Source organism: Protopterus annectens, chromosome 1.part1 (assembly GCF_019279795.1).
Source record: "Protopterus annectens isolate FY-2018-M chromosome 1.part1, PAN1.0, whole genome shotgun sequence".
Taxonomy (NCBI): domain Eukaryota; kingdom Metazoa; phylum Chordata; order Ceratodontiformes; family Protopteridae; genus Protopterus; species Protopterus annectens.
Window position 1 is genome coordinate 1,985,942,670 of NC_056726.1, and position 13,187 is coordinate 1,985,955,856.

At 44.7% G+C, this 13,187-nt stretch overlaps 1 protein-coding gene across 1 annotated transcript in view; it reads left to right on the forward strand.

Annotated features, from left to right (window-relative positions):
- The window catches only part of LOC122816787 (dynein axonemal heavy chain 8-like), a 9,517,065-nt gene that overhangs the window by 1,201,137 nt on the left and 8,302,741 nt on the right, over positions 1-13,187 (forward strand). The window lies entirely within an intron of this gene.

The following is a 13,187-nucleotide window of genomic DNA, read 5'->3' on the forward strand; positions in this document are numbered from 1 at the left end:
AACTTAAGACTGATTTTTTTGACAGAAGAGCTAGCCTTCAGCTTGATGACTTCATAGAATCCCTTCTCCACTATTAAGGGTGTTATTCTATCGATTGTAATCGAGTAATAGTTAATGTGAAGTTGTTCTGTCTTGTCTTCATTCTCTACTGATGGGTTCAGAACCGATCCTCAGTTCCGACTCAGCTGCATACTAAAGCTCGAGATCTGAAACTAGCTCATGGCTCCATCCCTATCCCATGATGCTGCAGTGCTTTCCTCAGATCTTGTTTGCTGCTGAAACAGATCAGATCTACGACTGGCTCAGGCTGAGTAAAAAATTGTTTTTTCTTCTTTCAAACTTGTTTTAGTTAGCTAAATTTTCTGGTTTTCCTAGTTAGATAGTGTACTTGGTGTGTTAGATATTATTATAATAGTTGTTAGTTATTACATAGTTAGAGTGTGTTTTTTCAGGCCGTCCTGTTTAGGCCTTTATTTTGATAGATAAACCATTTCGGTGGTTCTTAAAATATATATTTCTAGAAATTGTATTCTTTCGTGTGTGTTTTGAGGGTCGTTTGCACTTAACCCTCATATCCCTACTCCCTGTTTAATGGCTTGCAGTGTGTTTAGTATAGAGCTGTGTATTAGCTTAGTAGTTTAATATATATATATATATATATATATATATATACACACACACACACACACACACACACACACACACACACACACACACACACACATTTAATTTTGTTTTTTGATATCTAGCTTCACGTTACCAATAATTTTAAGGTTACCTGAAGTGTTGAGTGCATGTGTGTGTGTGTGTGTGTGTGTGTGTGTGTGTTTGTGTGTGTGTGTGTGTGTGAGAGACCTTTTGATTTTGCTTTACGGCTTATTTAAGTTAGAAAACCTTCTTTTCAGTTGGCTCCCGTTTAAGTTAGAGGGTGTCTTTAGTGTGTATATGTCTGTGTGTGTGTGTGTGTGTGTGTGTGTGTGTGTGTGTGTGTGTGTGTGTGTGTGTGTGTGTAGAAGCATTCTTACCATAATGTCAAAGCAAAAAGAGGTGAAACCATCTGGTTTCAAAAGATGCCCTATGTGTTCCCAAAAAATGCCCATCACGGATGGACATACAGACTGCATTCATTGTTTAGGAGCAATCCATCTGCAGGAGACATGCTCTATATGCCATTCTTTTAGCTCTAGGGTTTTACAAGAGCATAAGAATAAGTTGGACAAGGCTCACAGTTCACCCAAACCTCATGCAAAGAGGTAGTCTCCATCTTTTTCATCGTCGGAGCCATTGACAAAACAGCCCAGGATGTCTTCGACAACCTCTAAAGAATCTGAGAAAGACAGACCTACTATTTAGGTTCCATGTGTGTCAGAACCAAAGGTTTATACAGTCCGGAGCCAGTCACCTGCTTTGGAGCCAGTCTCCCCGACTCTTAGGTCTCCTTTGCTAAAATCAGTGGCATCGGCTACATCTTCCAGATCCTCCAGGAGCTTATCAGAATTTGATGTGAATTGCATGGTGCAGAGAGTACTGCAGACACCGGAGCTTGCTAAATTGTTGTCGGGACTGACTCAAGTGAGCTCAGAGCTGATGGTGCCCATTCCTGTATGTTCTGTTACTCCTCTGATTTCAGTTCGAGTTTCGGAGCTGGAAAGCTTGGCACTAACAGTGATGAAACAGATGGAACTGGATCTGCTAAGAATTCTTTGATTCTGATCACTCTGACTACCTCAGGGCCCTCCGAGGTCTCTAGGAGCCAACACTCACCATTCAGGTCCGGGATGAACAGTTGGACTGAGACTCTTTTGGCTCCGACTCTACCCCTCGGAGCATCGGCTCGTGTGAGCTCGGCTTCAGTGCCAACCCCCATGATACCGGGGGGATCATCAGATTCTTCAGAACCTGGGAATGTCACGGGCCATGGGAGGGGGGCCTTCACAGCCATGAGGAGAGCCCTTTCCCCATGGACATCATCTGTATTGTTGGAACCAAGCATTCCATCCCAGGAAGCACTGGTATCTGTCTCTGCACAGGCAATTACCCAACAGCGTAGAGACCCTAAGCCTCAGGAAGCCCCATTGGGTAAGACTGGGTAAGACTCTTTCTTCCGAAACCTCTCCAGAATATCCCACTGAAGAGGTTCCCCCAGAAGAAAACATGCAAGAGGAAGCATATAGACTGCCTGAATGAGTCTGTTGTATTGGACACAGACCTCAGGGAGTCAGAAGGGTCCCCACGGTCACCCTCTGAAGATGTATCCTTTGCGGACATCTTGAAATCCTTAGACAGAGAGGCGGCTGGAAGCCCATTACCCCTTCTGATCAGGAGTCCGTGTACCTGAAGGCTTTTGGGTCTCGACCTTTAGCCATCTGGGTGTCTCCACCTTTCGATGAAGTGATGGAATTAGTATCTCAAACGGTGTGGGATTCTCCAGATACAGTGGAGCCTGTCCCTCGGAGGCTGAACTAATTTATCACCGCACCTGATGACAAAACCTTTTTAATTAAAGGAGTCCCTGTAAATGCTATGGTGGTGGCGGCAGCCACGAAGAAGTAATTATCTGAGACTTCTGCATCTGTCCATCCCCCGAATAAGGAGTTGAGGACCATGGACAGGTATGGAAAGCGCATGTTTTCCTCAGTGGCCTTCACTCTTAGGTCCCTGAACTACCTCACGCATTTTACGAGACTTCAGAGAGATCTCCTGAAAGAGCTAGGAGATACTCTACAGGGTTCAGTAGCTGCGGGTGTAGCAGACACAGTATCATCCCAGCTTGCCACCCTAAATTCAGTGGTCAACTCATCCATGAGGCTCGTATCTCATGCAGCTGATGGAGCGAGCAGGTCAGTGGATGGAATTGCCCTTAAGAGACATTCCTGGATGTGCTTGTGTAATTTCACAGAGCCCTTCAAGCCATCTTTTGCCAACACCCCATTTGATGGCTCGTCCTTGTTCGGGCCTAAAGTAAAGGAAACACTTACCCAATGTGAACAAGAAGGGAAGACTCTCGCTGCCATAGGCATCCATTTTCCACACCTTCTAGACCCTATTCCAAGGGTCAAAAGGGAGGAAAATGTGGTTCGGAAAATCCTAGAGGTCCTTTCAGGACACACGGGATGAACCTTCCTCCAGGGGCAGATGAGGAGGTAATAATGAAAGATGCCACCCACGCAGCAGAGGGGGTCTGCAGAACCATGGTGACCGCAGTTATTACTTCAGTAAACCCTTTCAGAGCTTCTGAAAGAAGGCCCGTTTGTCTGTCTCTGGAGAAAGTCGGGGGTTGTCTTTCTTTGTATCCACAAGCCTGGCTAAGCATAACAACAGACAAATGGGTAAAATGCATTATATCCAGAGGCTACGCAATCCCCTTTTCAGTGCCACCTTTACAAACACAAAAAATCCTGGACATTCCACCCAGTCACAGGGATCAAGCAACTATAGAAATACAAAAGTTGCTCGATAAAGAGTCACCAACGGCGCAGTGGTGCAGCGGTTAATGTTGTCACCTCACAGCAAGAGGTTCTCTGGTTCGATTCTCGGCTGGGGTGCCTTCTGTGTGGAGTTTGCATGTTCTCCCTGTGTTCGCGTGGGTTTCCTCCGGGTACTCCGGTTTCCTCCCACATTCCAAAGACATGTATCTGGAGCATTTCTCCCCGGGCCTCCGCTGAAAACAGGTTCTGTGGAACCTAGTCGGACTTTCCCGGTCAACAAATGTTAAATAAATAAAAAAAATAAATAAAAATCAGTACCTGCAAAACAGATAGGATCTGGAACTTACTCAAGATTCTTTTTAGTTCCAAAGAAAACAGGGGACTGGAGACCCATATTGGATCTCAGCAGTCTAAATAAGTCAGTAAAGAAGGCAAAGTTCCGGATGGTCACATTGCAGTCATTAGTTCCCTTTTTAGGGAAAGAAAACTGGATATGCTTGATAGACCTCCAGGATGCGTACTACCACATCAAAATGGACAGGCCAACCAGGAGGTACCTGCACTTTCGGCTGGGAGCCAGTCATTACCAATTCCAAGCTCTACCCTTTGGTCTCACTACAGCCCCCAGAGTGTTCACCAAATGCATGGGAGTAGTCATGGCTCGGTCAGGGATTCCGAGTGTTTCCATATCTAGACTAATGGCCCCTAACTGCACCACCAAGCACCTACTTATTCAAGCGAGGGACAGTACCTTGGAACTATGTGCTCAACTTGGCATTTCAGTGAATTACAAAAAATTTGCCTTATTGCCATCACAACATATCAACTTTATAGACACAGAAATAGACACAACAAACATGATGGTCATGTTACCTCCGGAAAGGGTCCAAACTCTTCTTCTCCAGATCCGGGACCTTCTTTTCAAGTCCAAAGTACAAGCAAGGACAGTCCTAAAAGTATTTGGCACTATGGCAGCAGCAATAATGGTGATTCCCCTAGCGAGATTATGCATGAGAATCTTCCAATAGATGCTGTTCACTCAGTGGTCCATGGAAGAGCTACCCATGTCCCATTTGATAACTCTGATGGAAACCCGCAAGAAAGAGTTTAGTTGGTGGCTTCAATTCAGATCAAGTAACAATGGGCCGACCCATTGTTCCCCCCGTTCCATTAGCTACAGTGACCAAGGACACTTCCCAGATAGGGTGGGGGGCATTATCAGGGAAGAACAGCCCAAGGCACTTGGCATGACCACGAGGCTCATTTGCACATCAGTGTACTAGCAATGAGAGCAGTGCTGATGGGTTTGCAGGCATTCCAGGACTCTCTTCTGATTGGTACAATTGCAGTGCAAACAGACAATATGTCAGTAATGTGGTACATAAACAAAGAAGGAGGAACCAGATCTTACCCACTCTGCCGAGAGGCCCTGAGAGTATGGCAGTGGGAGACGTCCTCCCAGCGTTTTCTGATAGCAACGCACATCCCAGGGAAATCCACCATGATAGCAGAGAAGCTAAGCAGAGCCATTCTGATGCCACACGAGTGGTTCCTGAAGAAAGAAGTAGCGGAAAGGATATTCCACAGATGGAGTCAGCCTTGCTGCGACCTATTTGCAACAGCCACAAATGCAAAATGCAGCAGCTACTTTGCCCTGATCCCCCTTCTGGGGAGTCCCCAAGGGATGCACTTGTACACAATTGGCCCCTGGGACTCCTTTACGCATTTCTACCCTTTCCTCTACTACCCAAAGTTCTTCAGAAAGCCAACAGTCTTAACATAACTTCTTTTTTCTTTTTCTTCTATTTAGTGTAATATGCCCTAAAATAATTGTTCATCCTTATTTTAGTAATTCAGTACTCAGTTCAGCTTAGATGGACAGAATGGATCCCATGTGGATTCTAAGTGAAATGGAGAGATCGACTGTATAGCACAACTGGATATGGGTTCAGAACTGATAAAAGAATAGAAGTTGGATGCATTCACAGCCCTTAATAATAAAATGTTTGCAAACACAGTAGAGTTTAAATATTGTACTTCATATCCCCACCATACCAAGTTAATTCCAGTGATTATGCAGAAACATAAACCAACACAACACAATGTAAACAGCTGCATAGATACAGATGTACCCCATAGAAACAAGGGATATATATATATATATATATATATATATATATATATGTGTGTGTGTGTGTGTGTGTGTGTGTGTGTGTGTGTGTATGTATGTATATATATATATATATATATATATATATATATATATATATATATATATATATATACATGGCACCCAAATATGCAACAAGTCTAGAGGATTTATGATCTTTGCTTGGAAATGTTTCCACAGGTACTTTTATACCCCAAGAGGATTCCAAAGAATTTTTCCTCAGGTAGATTGCAACTGTTAGAGGTATTATGGAGAAGAAAGAGGTAATTGGGAACATAGTTTTTGGGAGTACACTGTGCAGTGAGTTCACAGACTTTAAAAATTCTCTGCAGACTACTCTTATCAGAAATATTGGGTGAGCAAATTGGTGTAACTAGGGAAATTATTTTTTGAGCTGTGATATAGAATTGTAATTGTATAGACATAGTAAAGCCTTGCTCAGTTTAATTCTGGTGGTTCCCAAAAAGCAATTACTGGAAAATGGAAATCAAAGTCTAAGCCAACTGTACTAGAAGTGATGAATATAGTAACAAAGATAAAACAACTGGAGGTGGAATCTTTAGAGAGGGGTAGGAGCAAATTAATAGAAAAAAATGGGAACTATGAGAAAAATGCATGCAGTACAATGCTTTGGAAGAAGAATGAGGTTTAAGGGGAGGCAAGAATTGAATGAGCTTTGTAATATTTGGCTGACAGTGACTGAATAGATTATAAGTGATGTATAATGTTTACAACTGAAATATGTTATTATGGTTTGATGTGAAGTTGTTCAATCTCGCTGTTCATTCTTCACTGATAGGTTTGAAGCCAATCCATCGGCTCCGACACGGCTGTTAGCAAAACTCAAGGTTTACCAGTAGCTTGAGACCACGCCCCTTATCCCATGATGCACTGCCGGAATTACCTCAGATCTAGTTTGCCACGGCACGGATCTCAGTGGTTCCAGTTTGCTCAAGCCTTTTTTTACACAAAATCGCTATTCACAAGTTTTTTTTTTTCGAAAACTTCTTTATCTTTTATAGATAGTTAGTTATATATTAAGCTCCTGTAGTTGTCTCTTTAGACCTATTCCCTTTGGTGCTTCGTAGTTTAATATATTTGTAGCGGCCTCGTGTTAGGCCTAGTTATTCAGTGTGTGCGTTTCCTTATATTACTATAGTGTACGTTATACTTTTCATAGTGTAGATAGTGTGCTGTTACACATTTAGTAGAGTTGGCCTTCTTTTCCCAGGCCATTGGTAGAGTGTGTTCTGTATTAAAGTTGAGCCTAAGGATAGCTTTAACTTTTAGGCTGTATTATACTGTTGGCCCCATTTTTCTCCGGCCATTTGATAAACGGTGTTGGTTAATTAGAAGTGTTATCTTGAGCCTAGGATAGATTTTTCTTCTAGGTTGTTTTAGACTGTTTAGTGTCTGTATTGCTTATTAATATGTCTGAGGAAAAAGACAAGCACCCAAAGTCTGGATTCAGAAAATGTCCAGACTGCGGGCAAAAGATGTCTCTCACTGATGGGCGTGTTCAGTGCGTGTATTGTTTGGATGTGGTGCACTTGCAGGAGTCCTGTAGCATTTGCCATTCCTTTTCTTCAAGGGTTCTTTTAGAGAGGAAAAGGAAGCTTGTGGATCAAGGTTTGCTGAAGCATCCTTTTACTGAAGCTTTGTCTGACCAGGATGGGGCCAGCAAGTCTCCTAAATCATCAAAATCAACTACTGATTCCAAGGCATCTAGAAAGTCTAAGAAAGTGGAGGATTCAGAACATCGGCTCCACAGCTTTCGCAGCCATGTGTCTCTTCTTTTCAGAGCCGGCCCACTGTTTTAGAGCTGGTCTCTGAGAGACCTGTATCTCCACTCCTCCATTCGGCACCTTCGGTGCATTCCTCTAGATCTTCTGTCAGCCTCTCGGATTTGGATATGGAACGATTGGTGCAGAAGCTCTTAAGAGCACCAGGCCTTGCCAAATTGTTGTTGTCTCCGACCCCAGCATCGGAACCGAAGACCACCATCCCGGATTTGACTGCTCCTCCTCCGAGCCATACCGGATCTTCGGAACTGGAGGGGGCCGACCTGCTGTTTGTGGAGCCTTGCTCTGGTGTCATCAGTTCCATCTACTCTGACGTCCTTGGCGCCCACCAGGGACTCTAGGGGCCGACACTCTCCTGTCGGGTCCGGGGAGGATAGTCACACCAACATGTCAGTGCCAACTCTTCCTCTCAGGGCCTTGGCTTGGATGAGCTCGGCTCCTACCTCTGGCTCGGAGCCCATGGCCTCGGTGCGGGAGGGGATGGTGGTTCCCTCGGATCCGTCGTCTCCTTCTCATCGGAGCCATGATGCTTTCGAAGCCATGAGGAGAGCCTTGTCCCCAAAGACATCCTCGACACCAGGTCTGGCCTCTTCTTCCCCCAAAGGGCCTGTGTCTGCTTCTGCCTCCATCATCCAGGCCAAGCGTAGAGACCCTGAGCCTCAGGTAGCCCCACAGGGCACCCCTTTCTCTTCCGAGACCTCCCCAGAGGCTCCCAATGAAGAGGCCCCCCAGGAAGAGATTGTGTAAGAGGAGACACTTGGACTCCCCACTGGAGTATTTGACATCTGATACTGACTTGGATGAGTCAGAAGGGTCCCCCCCATCCCCCTCTGAGGATATCTCCTTTGCGTGTGATACTCGAGATCCTTAGGCAGAGGGGTGATTGGCAATCCAAAAGCCCTACTGAGGACGAGTCAGTTTTCCTGAAGGCTTTCGGGTCTCAATCTTCCACCTCTTGGGTGTCTCTGCCCTTTGGTGCGTTCATGTAGCTGGTCTGTCGAAGGGCATGGGAGTCACTGGAGTCCATGGAGCCTGTCCCTCGGAGGCCCAACAGGTTCATTTCTGATCCCGTAGATAAAGATTTTTTGTCCAAGGGAGTCCCTGTTGATGCCATGGTGGTGGCGGCGGCCACCAAGAAGGAAATGTCTGAGACTTCCTCGACAATCCATCTTCCTAACAGAGAGTCCAGGATCATGAATCGATATGGAAAACACATGTTTAGTTCAGCGACTTTTACACTCTGATCCCTGAACTATTTGACCCACTTCACCAGACTGCAAAGATATCTCCTTAAGGAGTTGGGAGATACTCTTCAGGGTACTGTAGCTGCAGGGGCTTCTGAAAGAGTTGCTGCACAGCTCGCTACCCTAAATTCCATCGTGAACTCGTCCATGCTTCTCATATCATATGCAGCTGATGGGACGAGTAGAGCAGCGGGTACAGGAGTTGCGCTAAGACGACATACCTGGATGTGCTTCTGTTCCTTCGCAGAGCCCTTTAAGTCTTCATTTGGAAACACCCCTTTTGATGGCTCATCTCTCTTTGGGCCCAAAGTGAAGGAAACTCTCACCAGGTGTGAGCAGGAGGGAAAGACTCTGCCGTCGGAGTCCATTTTTCCACCCCTACTCGGCCTTACCAAAAAGGCCAAGGGGAGGGAAAATGTGGTTCCGAAAAGCCCAAGGAGCCTTTCAGGACACACATGGTCAAGCCTCCTCTAGGGGCAGAGGAGGGGGTAACAATGGAAGACGCCACCCTCGCAGCAGAGGGGGTCTGCAACACCAGGGTGACAGAGATCAATTCTCTGGTCAACCCTATCAGTGCTCCTGATGGGAGACCCGATTGTCCTGCTCCGGAGGCAGTCGGGGATCGCTTATTTTTATACCCAGGCAACTGGCTAGATATAACAAATGACAGCTGGGTACAAAGTATTATTTCCAGAGAGTATTTCATACCATTCTTCACTCAACCCATGCCCCCAAGGAGAATCCCAGATGTTCCACCCAGTTACAGGGAACAAGCAACTATAGGGGTCCACAAGTTGCTAGAAAAAAAGAGTCATCCAGCCAGTCCCAACAGACTTAATAGGATCCGGCACTTACTGAAGATTATTTTTGGTTCCAAAGAAAACAGGGAACTGGAGACCTATTTTGGACCTTAACAGACTCAACCAATTTGTAAAGAAAGAGAAGTTCCGGATGGTCACACTTCAGTCAATACTTCCCTTTTTAGGGAAAGATAATTGGATGTGCTCGATAGATCTCAAGGATGCGTACTACCACATAAAAATGGCCAGGCCATCCAGAGATCATTTGCGTTTCTGGCTGGGAGCCAAACATTATCAGTTTCAATTCCTGCCCTTTGGTCTCACTACAGCCCCCAGAGTGTTCACCAAATGCATGGCAGTGGTCACAGCTCATCTGAGGCATCTAGGAGTCCAGGTGTTTCCATACCTAGACTATTGGCTCCTTACCTCCACCACCAGACATCAACTTATTCAAGGAAGAGAATACACTGTGGCACTCTGCCATCACTTAGGCATTACAATCAAATCAGAAAAATCTGCCTTGTCACCATCACAGAATATTGTCTTTATAGGGGCAGAGTTAGACACTTCCACTGCCACTCTACGACTACCAATCGAGAAGCTCTTTCTCCTTCGCCAGCATGTCAACTTGCTAGTGTCGAAGGACAGAGCACCAGCTGCAGAAGTCTTAAATTATTAGGTTTGATGGCTGCAGCGATCTTGGCCATACCAATAGCAAGGATGCATATGTGGATTCTTCAATGGCTGCTGTTCACCCAATGGTCCTATCAGGAACTTCCAATGAGTCATATGATTTTGATTACAAACTCTTGCAAGAGAGATCTCCAATGGTGGTTGAAGTCTCTTCATGTAACTATAGGACGTCCCTTTGTTCTACCCCCTCCAGTAGCCACTGTGACCACAGACACGTCCCTGATAGGGTGGGGGGGCATTTTCAGGGAATGACCACCCAAGGCACATGGACGGATCAAGAGTCACACCTGCATATCAATGTTCTGGAGATGAGATCAGTACTTCCGGCATTGCAGTACTTTCACGACTGTTTTCCTCTAGGGACGATTGCAATTCAGACAGACAACATGTCGGTAGTCTGGTACTTGAACAGGCAAGGTGGGACCAAGTCTTACCCCCTTTGCTGAGAAGCCCTCAGAGTTTGACAGTGGGCTGCCTCCTCCTAGTGCTTTCAGTTGTCAACACACATCCCTGGGAGATCCAACGTGATAGCAGACAAACTGGGCAGGGCAATTTTGTTGCCCCACAAGTGGTCCCTCAAACAAGAGATTGCAGACAGGATTTTCCACAAATGGGGCCAGCCTTGCTGTGATCTTTTTGCCAGTCACGTCAACACGAAATGCAGAAGCTACTTTGCCCAGGTTCCCCATCCGGGAAACCCCCCGAGAGATGCACTTGTACACGATTGGCCCCCGGGTCTCCTTTATGCATTCCCTCCAATCCCTCTTATACCCAGACTTCTAAAGAAAGCAATGTTGCTGGGAAGGACTATTATCCTCATAGCCCCACATTGGCCTCAGCAGATTTGGTTCCCATTTCTTCATCATCATCTATTGGAGGATCCGTAGATTCTGGACACAGTTCCAGACCTTCTGACACATCCGTCGGGGGACCTCCATCCCTCATTGCAGTCAATGAAGCTCACAGCTTGGCTGCTCCAGTTCCCCTCATAGCCAGGCTTCATGATCTTTCTGATGAGACAAGACAGATCCTCTTGTCATCTCATAAGCCATCCACCAGGAGACTATATCTTAATAAGTGGAAGAGATTTTCCATATGGACTTCTAAGCAGAACATTGATCCTTATCAAGCCCCTTTGACGTCCATTTTAGAATTCTTGACTATGATTTTTAATGAAGGAACTGCAGCTGCTACAGTTCGGGTCCAGTTATCTGCTATATCTAACTTTCATCTCGGAGTGGACTGGCTAAACACAATGTCCCACAAGTTGTCCAAGGCTTTTCTTAAAGGGACCTTCCACATGAGGCCTCCAGTGAAAACTCCTTATTCTCCTTGGAATCTAAATTTTATGCTGTCTTGCATGATTCTTCCCCCATTTGAACCAGCATCATCTTGTGATCTCAAATTTTTATCATGGAAAACCATATTTCTGGTGGCTATTACTTCTGCTCGCAGAGTTTCAGAACTTCAAGCCTTATCTATCAGCCCTCCGTATTTGATTTTTCATGCTGATAGAGTATCTCTTAGGACAAACCCCTCTTTTTTGCCCAAAGTTTGTTCTGAATCCAATATCAACCAAGTCATTGAGTTGCCAGTCTTCTTCCCTAACCATTCCAACAAATTAGAGTACATGCTGCACAATCTTGATGTTCACAGACAGATCAAATATTATTTGGCATAACAAAAGATGTTAGAAAATCAGACCAGCTCTTTGTGTCTTTCTCTGAAGCCAGAAAAGGTAGACCAGTGGCTAAAACCCTTTCTAAATGGCTACCTGATTGTATCACCTTTGTTTATTCAGCTGCTAATATGCCCTTACTACACAAGATTAAAGATCATTCTCCCAGAGCAGTTTCTACGTCTTCTTCATTTCAAGCCAAATTGCCCCTTGATAACATTTGTGCTGCAGCCACTTGGTCTAAACCTCATACCTTTATCACTCATTACAAAGCTGATAAGGCCTCCAGGAACAGGGCTTTCTTTGGGTCTACGGTCATGAAGAATGTACTTCCATGAGCCACCCAAGATTGAGGGTGCTAGGGACGCTACCCATCAGTGAAGAATGAACGGCGAGATTGAACAACTTCACATTAAGAAGTTATGTACTCACCATAGCGTTCCATGTGAGTTTTTCCATTTCGCCTTCATTCTTACATCCCTCCCTCCATCCCCCACCTGGCTGATAGTTGACCTAGAGGCTGGTCTCATCCTGGTTATTCATTCCTTCTTTTCTCTTGGGAGAGTAGTTCTCTTAAAGGGATATGTTACACGCAGCAAACAAGTTCTGAGGTAATTCCGGCGGTGCATCATGGGATAAGGGGCTTGGTCTTGAGCTACTGGTAAACCTTGAGCTTTGCTAATGGCCGTGTCCATCAGTGAAGAATGAAGGCGAGATGGAACAACTCACATGGAATGCTATGGTGAGTACATAACTTCTTATTTTTATTTATATAAATAAATGATTACTCATGTCATAATTGATAATTTAATAAAGATGCTTCTTGTTTTAAAAAATTATGAAAGCCATGAAAATGCTAAGCTTCTTATAACTGCAAAGATATTATCTTGTTTGTTTTCCACTAAAATGTAGAGTGGAGTTGAGATGACTGCAGTCAAGGACAGTGATGCTTTCATTTCAGAATGAAATTTACAATGCCTCTTTGCTGAGTACATTTCCATGGATACAAGCTCTCGGCAAGTGCAAGCAGTTAATCTTTGCTAAGGGAAATGCAAAATTTAAAGGTACATTGGAAAGCAGTTAAGTGAAAAAAATTAAGTTTGAATTTGCAGGAAGTGAATAAGAGGTAACAACCTCCCTAGGAGCCTTAATATTTTAATGCAGTAAATAGAACAGTATACAAATTAGTGTTATTTAAAGACACTTTTTCTTAGGGCTAAAAATGTATGTTTTCTGAACTCATGCAAGCTGTTTTTCTTATCTGGGAAGGGAGGGGAAAAGAGATAAGAAAAGAACAGATAGCAGTCAGTGTAAGTTAGAGCACAGGCTGTAGCATGCATTTAAGCCATATGTCTCAACCTCTTAGCACAAA